General features: G+C 43.2%; 1 long non-coding RNA gene across 5 annotated transcripts; it reads left to right on the top strand.

The window, feature by feature from the left end:
* Positions 1-5,863: 5,863 nt before the first annotated feature.
* On the top strand, positions 5,864-17,933 carry LOC132208680 (uncharacterized). 5 transcript variants are annotated; one of them, XR_009444816.1, is made up of 4 exons: positions 5,872-5,977; positions 6,113-6,156; positions 6,927-7,068; positions 10,977-17,933. It is a non-coding gene; the product is annotated as an uncharacterized LOC132208680 (long non-coding RNA). The 5 variants fall into 5 exon arrangements; XR_009444813.1 differs by having other exon boundaries at positions 5,864-5,977; positions 6,113-7,068; XR_009444815.1 differs by having other exon boundaries at positions 5,926-6,501.
* Positions 17,934-18,164: the final 231 nt, after the last annotated feature.

The raw sequence follows: 18,164 nt of genomic DNA on the forward strand, positions 1-18,164 counted from the left end.
TGTACTGTTCCTGTCAGTGGCTAAACAACAGTGTTAAAAGGACTTCTGATAGTTTTTGCAGCCTTGATCTTCAAAGTGTCTGTCTTGGGCCTTCATCTTCTGACTCTGGTTGGTCTCCACTGCACAGACACAGATCTATTTTATCCTTGTTCTTATCTGATTAACTCCCCACTGTGCCCAGTCACAGTTCATATAAGCAACACTGACCTTAGTCAACCTCGTGATCTTCTGCATATTTATGCCTGTGCTGTTTTCCTCTTAACTCAGGGCTGCTACATCTATAATCCTTTATTTCACCAGCACTTCTGTACTCACTGACAAAAGAACTGCAAGAGCTTTCTTTAACTGTTACCTACACAAAACAGTTTCAAATCTGACAAAGTCTCAGCATGTCTAACTTGGCATCTTTTTGAACTTTTACTTTTTATGTTTTGTTTATCTACTGTACTGCATGTCCATGAAGACCTCACCAACCTTTACAGATGCACCATAGAAAGCATCCTATCTGGGTGCATAATGGCCTGGTGCAACGACTGCTCAGCCCAAGGCCATAAGAAACTGCAGAAAGTTGTGTGCACAGCACGAATCATCACAGAAGCCAAACTCTTATCCAGAGAATACAAGGTGTAGAGCTGGATGAACACAGCAGGCCAAGCAGCATCATACGAGCAGGAAAGCTGACATTTCGGGTCTAGACCCTTCTTCAGAAATGGGGGAGGGAAAGGGCGTTCTGAAATAAATAGGGAGAGAGGGGGAGGCGGATTGAAGATGGATAGAGGAGATGATAGGTGGAGAGGAGACAGGTCAAAGAGGTGGGGATGGAGCCTGTAAAGGTGAGTATAGGTGGGGAGATAGGGAGGAGATAAGTCAGTCCAGGGAGGATGGACAGGGCAAGGGGGCAGGATGAGGTTAGTATGGAGGAGATGGGGGTGGGGCTTGAGGTGGGAGGAGGGGATAGGTGGGAGGAAGGACAGGTTAGGGAGGCAGGGACGAGCTGGGCTGGTTTTGGGATGCAGTGGAGGGTGGGGAGATTTTGAAGCTGGTGAAGTCCACATTGATACGTTTTGGGCTGCAGGGTTCCCAAGCGGAATATGAGTTGCTGTTCCTGCAACCTTCGGGTGGCATCGTTGTGGCACTGCGGGAGGCCCAGGATGGACATGTCGTCTGAGGAATGGGAGGGGGAGTTAAAATGGTTTGCAACTGGAAGGTGCAGTTGTAAAGTGCGAACCAAGCGTAAGTGTTCTGCAAAACAGTCCCTAAGCCTCCGCTTGGTTTCCCCAATGTAGAGGAGGCCACAACGGCAACAGCCTCCTATCCATGGACTTCATTTACACTTCTCTTTGCCGCAGAAAGGCTGCCAACATCATCAATGACCCGTCCCATCTCGGTAATGCTCTCATCCAACTTCTTCCATTGGGCAGAAGATTGAACACACCCATCAAGGGGTTCAAGAACAGCTTCTTCTCTGCCATTATTCGACTGATGAATGGACTCTGTAACTCCAAATAGTGTTGATCTTGCTTTGCACACCTCCTATGCAGGCATAACCTTGCATGCCTTGCTCTGTCTAAGCACACACTTTGATCTGTAAATCATTGTTTGCTATGATCTGCCTGCACCACTCTCAAAAACACTTCACTGTACTTCAGTACACGAGACAACATAAATCAAAATCAAAACATTCTAATGGCAATCGATGATAGCTTTCAATAATCTTCAAAGTCAATGTTGAAACTCATCTTGTTGCTGACTTCATAAAATTGCAGGATGAAACCAGTGCAAGAGTGACCTGGCCCTCCAGATCTGAGCATGGATAAGGGTTAGAAGTGGTTCTAAAAAGGCATTTCAGGTGACTATTCAAAAAGTAAACTGAAAATTTTGTCAAGTGTCCCAAACCCCCGGCCTGTCCAAATTTGTACAGACGCACACTTACTCAATTCCAGTTTGTACTCCACATGCTGCCTATTGCTTTGACCTGGTGCTCCTGTAAGTTTCAGCAAAGGTGCAGACAGTCTTCTCAAATCTTTGCTCTCATCGCTCAGATGCTTTTGGTCTTCACTCAGAGTTTCAGGGCACCACATGGTCCTGGAAAAGAATCCCACTTCTCCTTGTGCAGGGGCAGACAGAGTTATTGTGGGGCAAAGTGTTGTGATGGGAGATAGAGGTGGTATGTTAGGTGCTCCCTTGGTTTTGCAGTGAAAATAGTGAGAAGAGGAGAGCGTTTTATGTGACATTCCTTGCTCCCTGTCTCCTCTTCTGTAGCAGCATCCCAACAATACCATGACTCTGAGGTAGAGGCGATTACTGACATTTTGCAAGCCCATCGATACAAATATTGATCAGCCTGATTAAGGCATCAGAAATCTTCTGTACCTTTGTGGTCATGACTTGTAATGGATTGAGTGCAGAGTAATGCCTTAAGCTCCATGCGACATCCGTACTCTCTAATGACAGTCTCTGAAACCTTTGCCGTCATGAAGGCCATATGTGTTTTTTGCACTCCTGCAATTCCCCTTTCCAGATATTTTTCTGACCCACCCCACTTACAACACTCCAGGGTTAGAGCTGCTGACAACCCAAACTATGGAATTTCCTCCCTGAACCTCTCTCTTATTCTTTATGATACATCGTAAAATTGATATCTTTAATCGATGTTTTGCTCATCTGTGAAGCACCTCGAACATAGAACGTAGAACAATGCAGCACAGAACAGACCTTTCGGCCCTCGATGTTGCGCCGACTTGTGAACTAATCTAAGCCCCTTGCCCTATACTACCCCATCATTATCCATATGCTTATCCAAGGACTGTTTGAATGTCCCTAATGTGGCTGAGTTAACTACACTGGCAGGCAGGGTGTTCCATGCCCTTACCACTCTCTGAGTAAAGAACCTGCCTCTGACATCTGTCTTAAATCTAACACCCCTCAATTTGTAGCTATGTCCCCTTGTACAAGCTGAAGTCATCATCCTTGGAAAAAGGCTCTCACTGTCCACCCTATTTAATCCTCTGAACATCTTGTATGTCTCTATTAAATCCCCTCTTAGCCTCCTTCTCTCCAATGAGAGAACAGACCCAAGTCCCTCAGCCTTTCTTCATAGGGCCTACGCTCCAGACCAGGCAACATCCTGGTAAATCTCCTCTGCACCTTTTCCAATGCTTCCACATTCTTCCTGTAATGGGGCGACCAGAATTGCACGCAATATTCAAAACGAGGCCACACTAGCATTTTCTACAGTTGCAGCATGACATCATGGCTCCGGACCTCAGTCCCTCTACCAATAAAACCTAACACACCGTAAGCCTTCTTAACAGCACTATCAACCTGGGTGGCAACTTTCAGGGATCTTAGTACATGGGCACCAAGATCCTTCTGCACAGCCACACTACCAAGAATCTTTCCATTGACCCGGTATTCTGCCTTCCTATTATTCTTGCCAAAGTGAATCACCTCACATTTAATCCATATTAAACTCCATTTGCCACCTTCCAGCCCAATTCTGCAGTTTATCCAAGTCTCCCTGCAACCTGCAACATTCTTCCACACTGTCCACCACTCCACTGACTTTAGTGTCATCTGCAAATTTACTAACCCATCCACCTATGCCTGCGTCCAAGTCATCTATAAAAATGACAAACAGCAGTGGTCCCAAAACAAATCCTTGAGGCACACCACTAGTAACTGGACTCCAGGCTGAATATTTTCCATCAACCACCACTCGTTGCCTTCTTACGGAACGCCAGTTTCTAATCCAAACTGCTAATTCTCCCTCAATCCCGTGTCTCTGTATTCTCTTCAATAGCCTACCATGTGGAACCTTATCAAAGGCTTTACTGAAGTCCATGTACACCACGTCAACTGCCCTTCCCTCAGCCACATGCTTGGTCACCTTCTCAAAAAACTCAATGAGTTTTGGGAGTCACAACCTGCCCTTGACGAATCCATGCTGACTATCTCCAATCAAATTGTTGCTTGCTAGATGATAATAAATCCTATCTCTTATAATCCTTCCCAAAATGTTTCCTACAACAGATGTAAGGCTCACACGTCTATAATTACCTGGGTCAGCCCCACTGCCCTTCTTGAACAAGGGCACAACATTTGCAATCCTCCAGACCTCTGGTACTGAACCTGTAGATAATGAGGACTCAAAGATCAAGGCCAAAGACTCTGCCACCTCCTATCTGGCTTCCCAGACAATCCTCGGAAAAATCCCATCTGGCCCAGGGGATTTACGAACTTCACACCTTCTAGAATTGATCACACCTCCTCCTTACTAACCTTAATCCTTTCAATTCTAGTAGCCCGTAACTCAGTCACCTCCTCTACAATATTCTCCTGTTCCTCAGTGAAAACAGATGAGAAATAAGCATTTAGCACCTCTCCAATCTCCACAGGGTCCACACACAACTTCCCACTTCTGTCTTTGACTGGCCCTATTCCTACCCGAGACATCGTATTATTCTTCACATACCTATAGAACGCTTTAGGGTTCTCCTTTATTCTACCTGCCAATGTCTGCTCATGTCCCTTCCTTGCTCTTCTTAACTCTCTCTTTAAATCCTTACGAGCTCATCTGTAACTCTCCATCGCCTCATCTGAATCATCTTGTCTCATCGTCACATATGCCTCCCTCTTCTGCTTAACAAGAGATACAATTTCTTTTGTAAACCACAGTTCCCTTACCTTATCGCTCCCTCCCTGCCTGACAGGGACATACTTATTAAGGACAGCAATATCTGTTCCATAAACCAGCTCCACATTTTGATTGTCCCCATCCCTTGCATTTTGCTAACCCATTCTATGCCTCCTAAATCTTGCCTAATCACATTATAATTGCCCTTCCCCCATCTATAACTCTTGCCCTGTGGCATATTCCTAACCCTTTCCATTGCTACAGTAAACATAACCAAATTATGGTCACTCTGTCCAAAGTGCTCACCTACCACTAAATCAAACACCTGGCCTGGTTCATTACCAAGTACCAGATCCAGTGTGGCCTCCCCTCTCGTCGGCCCTTCGACATACCGAGTCAGGAAACCCTCCTGCACACATTGGACAAAAACTGATGCATCCGACATACTAGAGTTATAGCATTTCCATTCAATGTTAGGGAAGTTAATAGCTGCCATAATGACCACCCTGTTCTTTTCACTCCTGCCCAGAATCATTTTGCCAATCCACTCTTCCACATCCCTGGAACTTTGCAGGGGCCTATAAAAAACTCCCAGCAGTGCGACCTCTCCTCTCCTGTTTCTGCTCTCAGCCCATACCACCTCATCAAAAGTTCTTTCAGCCACCGTTGTACTGTCCTTGGCTAACAAAGCCACACCTCACCCTCTTTTACCATCTTCCCTGACCTTAATGAAAGATCTAAACCCTGGAACTTGCAACATCCATTCCTGACCCTGCTCTATCCAAGTCTCTGAAACAGCCAAAACATCGAGGAAAATGACAGAGTAAAAGTTTCCATAAAATACAAGCTGTTTTGCCGTACATTAGGAGAATCAGGAATGGCCCTTTTTTTCCCCATCTCGGGATGAACCCTCACCATCACTCACAGAGCTAATGAACAGCAGGAAAAATCTTCACCACTGACGACCTGCACTCACCTATCACCTTCCCACCTACCTTCCCCAGCCCCCACTCTGTTTATGTTTCAGTTCCCGTCCCCTCCCCCATTTCTGAAGAAGGGTCCTGAACCATCAACTTTCCTGCTCCTCTGATGGTGCCTGGCTCGCTGTGTTCCTCCAGCTCCACACTGTGTCATCTGTGACTCCAACACCTGCAGCTATTGCTATCTCCCTGTGAGCGATGTCAGCTTTGGTTCAATCGGAGCACGGGGCGGGGCCAATGGAAGCGGCCTACCCTCCAGCCAATCAGAGCGAGTGAGATGTTTGTCTGTGTGAAAATCATGTGATCGCCTCTGTCCGCGGGCGCAATATCTCTGCGAATGAGGGTTAGCTGCTTTCGGAAGGTACAGTACACGGGATAAAAAGGAAAGCTGCAAAAAAACGGGAGGGAAATACTTTCGGTATTGACTGAGAGGCTTTATTAGCCGTTGATGCATGTCAGAAAACAAATTTTAACATGCCGGTCCCGTGTTTTGCAGCAAACGGAAAAACTGCTACGGACCTGAGGCTGCGATAGGCAGAGGTAATTGCCACCATCTTTATTAGGGGCAGTGATCTTCGGGACTCATGCCGGATCGCCATATTTATAGGTGGCAACCTGCAGTGGAACGCAAGCGCAGCCTTTCTTGCTTGGGAGGGGAGATTAAGACAAGAGAAATGTTTGTTTTTGTTTTTGTTTTTCTGGACTTCTTTCCCAGACTGTGAGACACGGCGTGTATTTCCTGGGAAGGACCTTTGACGCTGGCGGAGTACTGGCTTCAGGCAGTATAAATTGCTGCAAGTTATCCGTTAGATATTTAATGGAGGAGAAATGCCGAAAACGTGTTCAGAACTGCATGTTCAAAAACAAAGTTGCTGGAAAAGCTCAGTAGGTTTGGTAGCATCTGTGAAAGGAAAAAAAATAACGTTTCGGATCCGCTAATCCTTGCTTAGAACTTCATGTTACCTGTTGCACTCTCACTGTAGGAAGTCCTGCTTTAAATATTATGATCTATTAAAGCATATCCGTTTGCCCAGTATTCATATGATTGGGATCAAATCACTGAAAGTGCTCTGAGTCCCCTTGTGCTCCCTCGTCAAATTTATTAATGTCTGACTTCCTCAGTCTGTAATAATGGGTGTATTTTACCTCTGCATCTTTCTGTGTGGGGGAGCAGGGTGCTTTTAAGAGGAGGATTTATACATAACTAACAGAAACCAAGAGAAATGTTTGCCTTTTCCAGACAATCTTGTGTTTTCTGGATTTCTGTCCAGGCCTGACCGTTATTTGTCTCTTGTGGATTTGCTTTACAGGATATTTATTGAGAATAATTTGCAAACCAGGATCCCAATGCAAGTTCTCCATTAAGCGGAGTGATCAGGATCTGAGTATCATTGACACTTAACAGTGAAAGGAAAGAGGTTTAACCATTCTATGCATGGGAGAATACTCCTGGTAAGTTTGTAACTTGAAAGCAGGATATTCAAATTTTTGGTTTGATCACCTCTGGGATAAGTGTTCAGTTCTATACCCTGCAGCTGAGAAAGGAGATATTGGCCTGAGAGGGGTAGATTTGTCCAAACAACACCTCGTCTCTTTGAAAGAACTGTCATATTTAGTCCCAATCGCCCACTTCATGATTTTAGTCTATACATTTTTCATTCTTGAATACCTGCAAACTTCCTTTTAAAATTCCTGATGGGCACAAATTCCAGCACCCCTCCAGGTGGAATCTTCCATTTCCTGACAACTCCATTGATCCTGAAACTGCTGAAGTCTGTGTTGATTCCTGAGGTTTATAAATTACTGCATTTAACGTGAAGATGCTGTTCCCTGAGCTTCCATTGAGCTGCATTGAAACAGTATGGGAGGCTGAGATCAGAGTGGGTGTGAGCATACAATGAAAATGAAAAGGCTGCACTGTGAGTGCTGCTTGGCTAAATGAGAGTGCTTTGGAGTTGGGTGAAACAGAAAGTGAAACTGAAAGATTGAGTGTGATGCTCAGTCTCAGTTTGGGCAGTTCAGAAAGTCTCTCAGTCCTAATGGAAACAGCCAATTGATATTTGATACTGTAAAGAATTTTCTTACAGTTTTTAAAGTATATATTAGCTTAAATAAAGTTAGGGGCTTTAGGTTTATAATAGTAATGTTTGAAATGAAGGGGGAGGACCTAGCTTAATTAAATTCTTTTTAAGGCAGAAACTGGCTTAATCTGGAGAGAAGTCAAAACAGAAGACATCACACCTGTGATGTGCTCCTCTTGCACAATAGAACATAGGCTCTTGATGTTGTGTCGACCTGTGAAACCACACTGAAGCCCATTTAACCCACACTATTCCATTATCATCCATATGTTTATCCAAAGACCACTTAAATGCCCTTAAACTTGGCGAGTCTACTACTGTTGCAGGCAGGGCATTGCACGCCCTTATTACCCTGAGTAAAGAACCTACCTCTGACATCTGTCCGATATCTATGACCCGTCAATCTAAAGCTATATCCCCTCGTGCTAGCCAGCTCCATCTGAGGAAAAAGGACCTCAGTGTCCACCCTATCTAATCCTCATATCATCTTGTATGTCTCTATTAGGTCACCTCTGAACCTTCTTCTCTCTGACGAAAACAGCCTAAAGTCCCTCAACCTTTCCTCATAAGACCTTCCCTCGATACCAGGCAACATTCTGGTAAATCTCCTGTGCACCCTTTCCAATGCTTGCATATCCTTCGTGCAATGCGGTGACCAGAACTCCGAGTGCGGCCGCACCAGAGTTTCGTACCGCTGCAATATGACCTCATGGTTCTGAAACGCAATCCCTCTATCAGTAAAAACGAACACATTGTACACCTTCTTAACAACCCTATCAACTTGTGGAAACTTTCAGGGATCTATGTACATGGACACCGAGATCTCTTTGCTCATCCACACTATCAAGAATCTTACCATTAGCCCAGTACTCTGTATTCCTGTTACTCCTTCCAATGTGAATCACCTCACAGTTTTCCGCATTAAACTCTGGGACATTACCAGTGTCCCTATTGGCTATTTGTGCAGGAAGTGTGTCCATCTGCAGCTACTGGTTAACTGCTTTTCAGAGCTTGAGCTGTGGGTGCAGTCAGTATGGAGCATCCATGGTAACTGAGAAGGTTGTGGTCGCATTCTCAACAGACTGGTCACGCAGCAGGTGAAGATTACACAGACAGCAAGGGAATGGGTGACTATCAGACAAGTAAAAGGCTCAGAAAGGAAGTGCTGGAGTCATCTCCCTCAAATAGATATACTGTTTTGGGTACTGTTCAGTTGGGGGGTCGGGGGTGGGGGAGAGAGGTGGGGGATGTTGGGGTGGCCACTCGGGAAGCAGCATCAGTCGGGTTCATGGCACTCGGAGTAACTCCGCTGCATAGAAGGGGAGGGAAACGATAAATATGACTGTAGAGACAGGGGATTCAATAGTAAGGGATAGAGAGAGACATGAATCCAGGATGGTATGTTGCCTCCCTGGTGCCAGGATTAGCGATGACACGGAGCAGCTTCAGGACATTCTGGAGTGGGAGGGTGAACATCCGATTGTACCAGTGACATAGGAAAACCAAGGGAGGAGGACCTGAAAGCTGAAGATAGGAAGTTAAGAGATACACTAAAATACGAGATCTCAAATGTAGCATTGTCAAGCTTACACCCAGTGCCACATTGTTGTCGGGAGAAGTTTGTGTTGTGTTCAGTTGTACAAGTGACCTTTATTCAGAGCTCTGTTACCGCATGTGTGGGAGAGGCCAGAGTCCACTCCAAACCTGGCTTTCACATGAGGCCTAATTCCCCTCTTAAATACAGCTCAGATTGGAAGAGTGGACAGTGACACTCAAACTTTCCCTGGCTGATTGTGATATTTTTATTCCATTCGCTAGGTGTTATTTACATGCAATATTGTTGTCATTGTTAGCCACACACCCCAAATCAATATACCCAATCCAGTAAGCAAACCATTTTCCTAGGATGGTGACGGCGAGTACGAGGGGGCATAGCTTTAAATTGAGGGGTGAAAGATATAGGACAGATGCCAGAGGTAGTTTCTTTACTCAGAGAGTAGTAAGGGAATGGAACGCTTTGCCTGCAACGGTAGTAGATTTGCCAACTTTAGGTACATTTAGGGTGTCATTGGACAAGCATATGGACGTACATGGAATAGTGTAGGTTAGACGGGCTTGAGATCGGTATGACAGGTCGGCACAACATCAAGGGCCGAAGGGCCTGTACTGTGCTGTAATGTTCTATGTCGTATGTTCAAACAATCGTGGACAACACTATGTTCAGTCCTAAACCCTTCTATAATCTCCTGAGGTTAGCTCGAAAACTACTTCGTCTGTCTTTGGGACCTTACAATGCTTTTGACAGTTATATTCCTCCTCAGACATTTGCCAGCTGCACCACATTTTTTTGCCAAAAACCAAAATGGTATCTTATCACTAAGAACTTTTCCAAATTCTCTACTAACTGTAGTGTGGATTGTTAGGAATTGTGATTAAGTCTTTTAAACTCAACTCTGATATAAAGTGACTACAATTTGTAATACAGTTGACAAATTGTGGAAAAATCCCTCTCTTACTTCAGCTTAAAAGATCAAACAGTGTTTCTGACTTGCTGCTGCAGTTTACAATCCCAACGATTTGCATTCTGTAAATGATTTTTAAACTGAAGTTTCATTTTCTACTCTAAGCGCTTTCCATTATTACTTTCTTGTTTTAATAAAAAGCATCTATTCCAGTTCCACTGAGTGTGAAATTCAGTCACTTTAGAGCTTTACCAAGCCATGAAACAAAATTTGTTCAGATTTCACAAATAACTAAGGCACTAACCATATCTTCATTTCGGATTTTGTAATCTATCTTTGTCACTCTTCCCTTGATCTTTGGATGTAAGAATTTATTCAAATTATCCGTATCTACATTTCAATTGTTTTATCTCTCTGCAGCCCTGACTTCTCTCTTTATAATCTTCCTTTGCCCCTTCCTATGTTGTTGGTCTTTTCGAGGTTGTGTTTACACCATTTATTGCTTTTCCTTCCATAATGATACAGTGAGCTGCTTTTATTGCTGACAAACATTTGCTCTAGGAATTCAGCTAACCCTTTCACGTTAATTGGTTGTTTGCATTTCTGGTTACAATTACCTAAACAGTTCAGAATGCTGTAGGATCAGACTTTTGCTTCTACTTTTTATTAAGTAACAAACTTGTGATTGTGGCTGAACCAGGCCTTTAAAAACTGCCTCTTGTTAAAATGCTTATGTGTTTTGAACTGTCTGTTTACAGAAACCCAAGTAAATTCCCTAATGTTCCTTCTCAACAGGACTCTTTTATACCCCCCACAGGACCTTTTGTGATCTAATCCCGTAACAGTGTGAGCTGCTACAATGCACGTGCTAGTAAAAGCATAAGAGGACAGATGAGATGAGTGCATGGCTGGAGCTATAACTTAAAAGGTTTGGATTCCTGAGGCATTGAGACTGTTTGTTTGTTTCTGGGGAAGGTGGGACATGCACAAGCTTGAACAATTGTCCAGGGCAGAGCTGGGACAGATATTCTTGTTGATGCTTTTGCTAGTTCCACTGGTGAGGATTTAAACTCGTATGACAGGGGAATGGGAACCAAAGTATAGCTTTAGCAGTAAAAGACTCAAATCAGCAAATGGGATTTGAAATTAGTTCATGATGTTGTCGGTGGCTGAAAGATTAATAGAAAGAAGGATTAATCAAGATCAAATCTCTTTTCATACATCAGTCCTGTGATCCCAGGAATTGGTCTGGTGAACCTTCTTTACGATCATTCAGTAGCCAGGCCATCCTTCCTCTGGAAAGGAGAACAAAGGTGCACACGACTCCAGGTGTGGTCTCACCAAGGCCCTTATAGAAAGATATCCCTCTTCCTGTACTCGAATCCTCTCACAATGAAGGCCGAAATATCATTTGCATTCTTCACTACTTGCTGCTGCCTGTTTCCTAAAAGAGAATAGGAGAGAAACACGGAACTAAATGGGGTCAGACACTCGGGTAACATTGTGTTCAACAATGTCCCCATTGTAGCGGTGCTGGCCATCAAGCACCTATTGAAGCTAGGCCCGTTTTCTGGCACTCGGTGTGTAACCTGTATTTTGGTGCAGTGGATGATCATCTCAACACTTCTTCAAGATTGCAATGGTTCCTGCATCTATCACCATTTCAGATGCTGCCAGATCTGCTGAGTATCTCTATCATTTTCTGTTTTTATTTCAGATTTCAGGTATTTTTCTGCATCTTAGTCCTTCAGAAGGATCAGAGGGTATGGAGAGAAAACAGGAATTGGATTCATTTTCAGATGAATAAAATGCCTGCCCTTCATGTCTGTCCAAACTCTATCTCTTTTTGTAGTTTTGGACAAACGCTGACTGTTTCCCTTCCCTGAAGGACATTTAATGAACCAGTTCAGTTTTACTGATAATCCAGCAGTGCCCCTCAGTGTTGCATCCACAATTGATCAGATTAATTTCTGAGTTTGACAATCTTTGTGTGTGTTCTTCTGGTTTCTCTCTCTCTCTCTCTACTTTTTTTTTTCTTCAGTTTGAAATTGTGATTGCATTCAGAGAAATCAAACAAAACCACATCCAGATCTGACACTCAATCTGTTTGTCGTAACCTAATTATCTCAGGATTTTGAACATTAAAGGAAGAAGCACTGTTCACACCAGGGAGAAATGCGTATTGTCTGTGTGTCGAAGATTCTGTGAAGATTCATCTGAAATGCCCAAACACCAGCACGGTCACACTGGGGAGAGACTGTGGTAATGTGGGGATTGTGGGAAGGGATTTATTTACCCATCCCAGCTGGAAATGCACCAACGCAGTCACACTGGGGAGAAACTGTTCATTTGCTCTGATTGTGGGCTGGGATTCACTCAGTCAAGCAACCTGCTGAAACACCAACGAGTTCACAGTGGGGACAGACTGTTCACATGTTCCGAGTATGGGAAGGGATTTGCTCACTCAACCAACCTGCTGAGACACCAGCGAGTTCACTCTGGGGACAGACCATTCACTTGTTCTATGTGTGGAAAGGGATTCACTCAATCATCCCAACTGTTAACACACCAGCAAGTTCACCACAACCACATTTGAAGGATTTTGCCCTTAAATCAAGGAATGAACTTTGATCTTTGGGCTGTTTGTACTGGTGTCATTAGTCCCTGCTCAAAACTTGATCTTCTCTTGGGAAATAAGGTAGGGCAGGTGACTGAGGGGTCAGCAGGGGGAACAATATTTTGGGGCCTATGATTATATCTCTATTAGTTTTAAAATAATTATGGAAAAGGATAGACTTTGGTCGAAGAGTCAAAGTTTTAAATGAGGCCAATTTTGACACTACTATGCTTCTTAAAAGCACAGTAAGACCGCCTATGTGTGGGAATGCACGAGATGGGTGAGATACAAAAAAGTATTTTACATCAGTATTTACTGTGATAAAGGATACAAAAGCTAAAGAACTTAGAGAAATGAATGTGTATCTTGAAAAGTTCCATGTTGTAGAGGAGGTGGTGCTGGATGCCATACAGAGCATAAAGGTGGATAAATCCCCAGGACCTCTTCAGGTGTATTCTCGAACTTTGCGGGAAGCTAGGCTTGCGATTGGGCCCCTTGCTCAGATATTTGCACCATTGACAGTCATAGGTGAGCTGTTACACTGGAGGTTGGCTAATCTGGTGCCATTGTTTAAGAAAGGTGGTAACATAAAACCAGGGAACAATAAATTTTTAGTGAGCCTGATGTCAGTTGTGGGTAAGTTGTTGGAGGGAATTCTGAGGGATAGGATTTACATATATTTGGAAAGCGTGGACTGAATGGGGAATAGTTGACATGGCTTTGTCCATAGGAAATTATGCCTTACTAACTTGATTGAGTTTTTTTGAAGAAGTTAGAAACAAGATTGATGGCAGAGCGGTGGATGTTTTCGATATTCCTCATGGTCGACTGATTAACAAGGTTAGATCACATGGAATCCAGGGAGAGCTGGCCATTTGGAAAGGCCTTTGACCTGCAGTATGCTGCAAGGATTGGTACTTAGTAACTATAACTCCTACATTCACATCCAAATCATCTTTATAAATGACACACCACTGGTCACAGGCCTCCAGTCGACAAAGCAACCCTCCACCAGCACTCCGTCTTCTACCTTCAAGTCAGATCTGTTTCCAAATGACTGGTTCTCTCTGTATTCCATCTGATCTGACCTTGCTAATCAGTCTACTATGAGGAACCTTGTCAAACGCCTTAGTGACATCCATATAGAACACATCCACCTCTTTGCGCTACTCAATCCTCTTTGTTCCTCCATCAAAAAAAATCAAGTCAGTGAGACATGATTTCCCACACACACAGCCATGTTGATTATCCCTAATCAGTCCTTCCCTTTCCAAATATTTCAAGTACTATCCCTCAGGATTCCTAGAACGACTTTCCCACCACTAATATCAGGCTCACTGGCCTATAGTTCCCTGGCTTTTCCTTACCACCTTTCTTAAATAGTGGCACCACATTAGCCAACTTCTGGTCCCTCACCTGTGACTATCGATGATACAAATATCTCAGCAAGGGGCCCAGCAATCACTTGCCTAGCTTCCCTCCGAGTTCTCGGATACACCTGATCAGGTCCCAGGAATTTATCCACTTTTATACGTTTTAAGCATCACTACCTCTGTAATATGGATAATTTTCAAGATGTTGCTATTTATTTCCCCACAGTCCATATCTTCCATATCCTTTTCTGTAGTAAATACTGATGCATAATACTTGTTTTATTATATTCCCCATTTCTTGCAATTCCACACATAGGAGGCATTGCTGCTTTTTAAGGGGCCCTATCTCTCCATCGTTATCCTTTTTGTTCTTAATCTATTTGTAGAATCCCACTGGATTTTCCTTAATACTATTTGCCTAAGTTACCTCATGTTCCCTTTTTGCCCTACTAATTTCCCTCTTAAGTATACTATTGTCATTATACTCTTGTAAGCATTCACTCGATCTCTGCTGTCTATACCTGACATGTCCTTCCTCGTTTTTCTTGACCAAAACCTTGATTTCTCTAGTCATCCAGAATTCCCTATACCTACCAGCATTGTCCTTCACCCGAACAGGAGTATACTGTCCCTGAACTCTCGTTATCTCTTTTTTTTGAAGGCTTCCCACTTTCTAACTTTCTGTTTTACCTGCGAACATCTGCCCCAATCAACTTTTGAAAGCTCTTGTGTAATACCATTAAAATTGGCCTTCCTCCAATATAGAGCTTTAACTTTCAGATCCGGTCTACTCTTTTCCATCACTATTTTAAAACTAATAGAATTATGGTCACTGGCCCCAAAGTCCTCCCCTGCTGATACCCTAGTCACCTGTCCTGCTTTATTTGCCAACAGCAGGTCAAGTTTTGCACCTTCTGTAGTCGGTACATCACATACTGAATCAGAACATTTTCCTCTACACTCTCAGCAAACTCCGCTCCATCCAAGCCTTTTAGACCATGGAATTCCCAGTCTGTTTGGAAAGTTAAAATCCCTTCCATCACCACCCTGTTATTCTTCCAGATAACTTCTTTCAAAATTATTTGTCAGATTCCTGCTGACTAATGGGGGTGGCTATAGTATAATCCCAATAAGGTGATCATCCCTTTCTTATTTCTCAGTTCCACCCAAATAACTTCCCTGGATGTATTCTCAGATATATCCTGCCTAAGTAACGCCGTAATGTTATCCTTGCTCAAAAATGCCACTTTTCCCTCCTCTCTTGCTTTGCTTCCCCCTCCCCCTTCGACTTTCTATCCTTTCTATAGGAACTATATCTTAGAACATTAAGCTGGCAGCCCTGTCCACCTCTGAGCCTTGCCTCTGTAATTGCAATGATAACCCAGTTTCATGTTTCCAATCTTGCCCTGAGTTCCTCTGCCTTAGCTGTTAGGCCTCTGGCATTGAAATAAATGGCGTTTAATTTATTAGTCCTTTCGCATTAATCTCAATAACAAATACGTAACTGTAGAGTAGGTTTTGAAAATGATAACGTTTTATTGCTGTAGATCAACACATTCACACTGGGTAAAGACAATCCACCCGCAGTGTGTGAAAAGGGATTCCCTAGTTCATTAGGACGGGTTTTCATAGAATTCGGAGTATTCCTACAGTATGGAAACAGGCCCTTCGGCCCAAGAATTCCACACAAAACCTCAGAGCATCCCACCCAGACACATCTCCCCGTAGCCCACCTAATGTACGCATCACTGAACACTCTGGGCAATTTAGCTTGGCGAATCCACTAACCAGCACGTGGGAGGAAACCAGAGCACCTAGAGGAAACCCACGCAGCCACAGGGAGAATATGCCAACAACCACACACTCGGTTGCCCAAGGGTGGAATCAAATCCAGGTCCCTGGCACTGTGAGGCAGCAGTGCTAACCGCTGAGCCACTGTGGTTAAACACCAATGAGTTCCCAAGAATCTGTAGGAATTTTTGTTGCTCGTATTATCTGTATTCAAGTCATGTTATCTGGGCTTGTTTCTCATGATGTTTGAAAACACCACATGTCTGGTTACCTTGTTGGGAGAAAAAATGATATAAATTTTATTAAAACTACTGTGCATTGGATCTTTATCTCAAAAGCAGACTAATTTATTTTGAAAGGGGAGATGGAGAGCCTATCTCCTCTATCCTCACCTCCAACAAGTGCGAGGAACCTGTGGTTTTTATTTTTCACTCAATGACAGTCAGTACATTTCATATGAGCAACTGGGAACCGAGTCATCCCAAAATGCTTGAAACTTAGTGTACTAATGGTACACTATTACAATAATAACCATTACAATTCTTTTCTGAACCTTTTGAAGTTTTACAACATCCGTCCTTCAGCAGGAAGAGTAGAATTACACACAGCGGTTACACCTAAACTGGAATGGGAACTGCATCCTTGTGGGAGCTGGGGATGGGTTTCCAGTACTGTTGGGGGTCATGTAAAAAGTTTAGCAGTGGGCTGAAATCCAGAGAATGTTCAAAAATAATAATGGCCAAAAAGAGAAGAAACAAGAGAGTCTGGAAGGCATTGTCATTGGGCAATTAAGATATAAGCGAGTTTGCCACGGGTGAATGGTATTTAATGCTTGGAGTCAGATGAATAAGGCAGATGATTTGAGGATACAAATTAGTGGGGTCATAAAGCCATTGCTGTCACTTGGACATGGTTAGCAGCTCAGTATTCCAGGATACAGGGCCTTCATGCAAGGCAGTGGAGGTGGTAAAGGAGGAGGAAATATTGTTATTTTGCTTCGGGAATCTATATAGCAATAAGGACAGGTGACATTTTTGAAAACCCCTTTAAATAAATAAGGAGACAGATTTTGAGAAAGTGTAGAAGTAGCAGGATTATGGTAGCAGAGACTTTCAACTTCCTCAACATTAATGGAGTCGTCATAATGTGAAGGATTTATCAGAATTTTTAAAATACATCCAGGAGAGCATTTTTTCAGCCACTAAGTAGAAGTCCCAACAAGGAAGGGGAAGGCCCTGGACTTGACTTTAGGTTACAAAGTTGAGCAAGTGGTTGAAGTTTCAGTGGGATAGCATTTTGCAGGTAGTTATTATAACTATTCGATTCAGGATTTGTATGGAAAAGGACAAGGATGGGTCTAAAGTCCTAAACTGATGCTGAAGTTATGAAGAAAGTAAATGGAATTTTGGCCTTAACTGCGAGGTGTTAGTGTTTTGAGGATCGGGACATCTTGTAACAACTGTATTGGATGTTGGTGAAGCATATTGGTTTAGCTACTCGTATTTAAGAAAGGATATGCTGGCGTTGAATGCGGTGCAAAAGAGATTCGCTAAGCTGATTCATGGGATGTAAGGGTCATCAAGAATAGCTGGAGGAAGGGAATTTGCAAAGGGAAAATACTAAATAAACAGGTGGTGCCCAGTGTTGGGCTCATACTCACAACTCTGCACTTAAACAGCGTATGTTCCAACAACTGAGTTAACTTGGCCTTCCACAGTCAATGTTCAAATCCTGCTTTATAAGGTGACAAATGGGTTTTTCACTGACGCCGCTGCAGTCCAAGGAAGTAAAAGGTAACTGCTTTAGAAAATCCCAAGGTTCCAATGTATTCTTCTCATTCACATTGCAATCCATTTTCAGTACTTGCTCCAGGATTTAACATTCAAAATTAATTTCGTGATGTTGTTGCCCTCATCTTTAAGTGCCCTGTATAACTCCAGTCACTCGGTCGAATGGTGAAAAAGTCTGTTTCAATAAACCAATTTTTTTCAGCTACAGTCTAAGAAATGTTCCTTTATTTGCTGAATCTCACACAACATTTTCTTTCTTCTGTGTGTCAACAACTTTTGCCAATTCTCATGTTACGGACTACATTTTCAGAATCTTTTTAACCAGAGGTTTCTGGTGCAGTTGTAAGACTTCATATTAAATGGTACAAAAAACCAAACGGGCTTAAAAGATGAGAAAGGAAATACATTTTTGTATTTTTGCGTGAAGACGGTTC

This window comes from Stegostoma tigrinum, unplaced genomic scaffold (genome assembly GCF_030684315.1).
Source record: "Stegostoma tigrinum isolate sSteTig4 unplaced genomic scaffold, sSteTig4.hap1 scaffold_50, whole genome shotgun sequence".
NCBI lineage: Eukaryota > Metazoa > Chordata > Chondrichthyes > Orectolobiformes > Stegostomatidae > Stegostoma > Stegostoma tigrinum.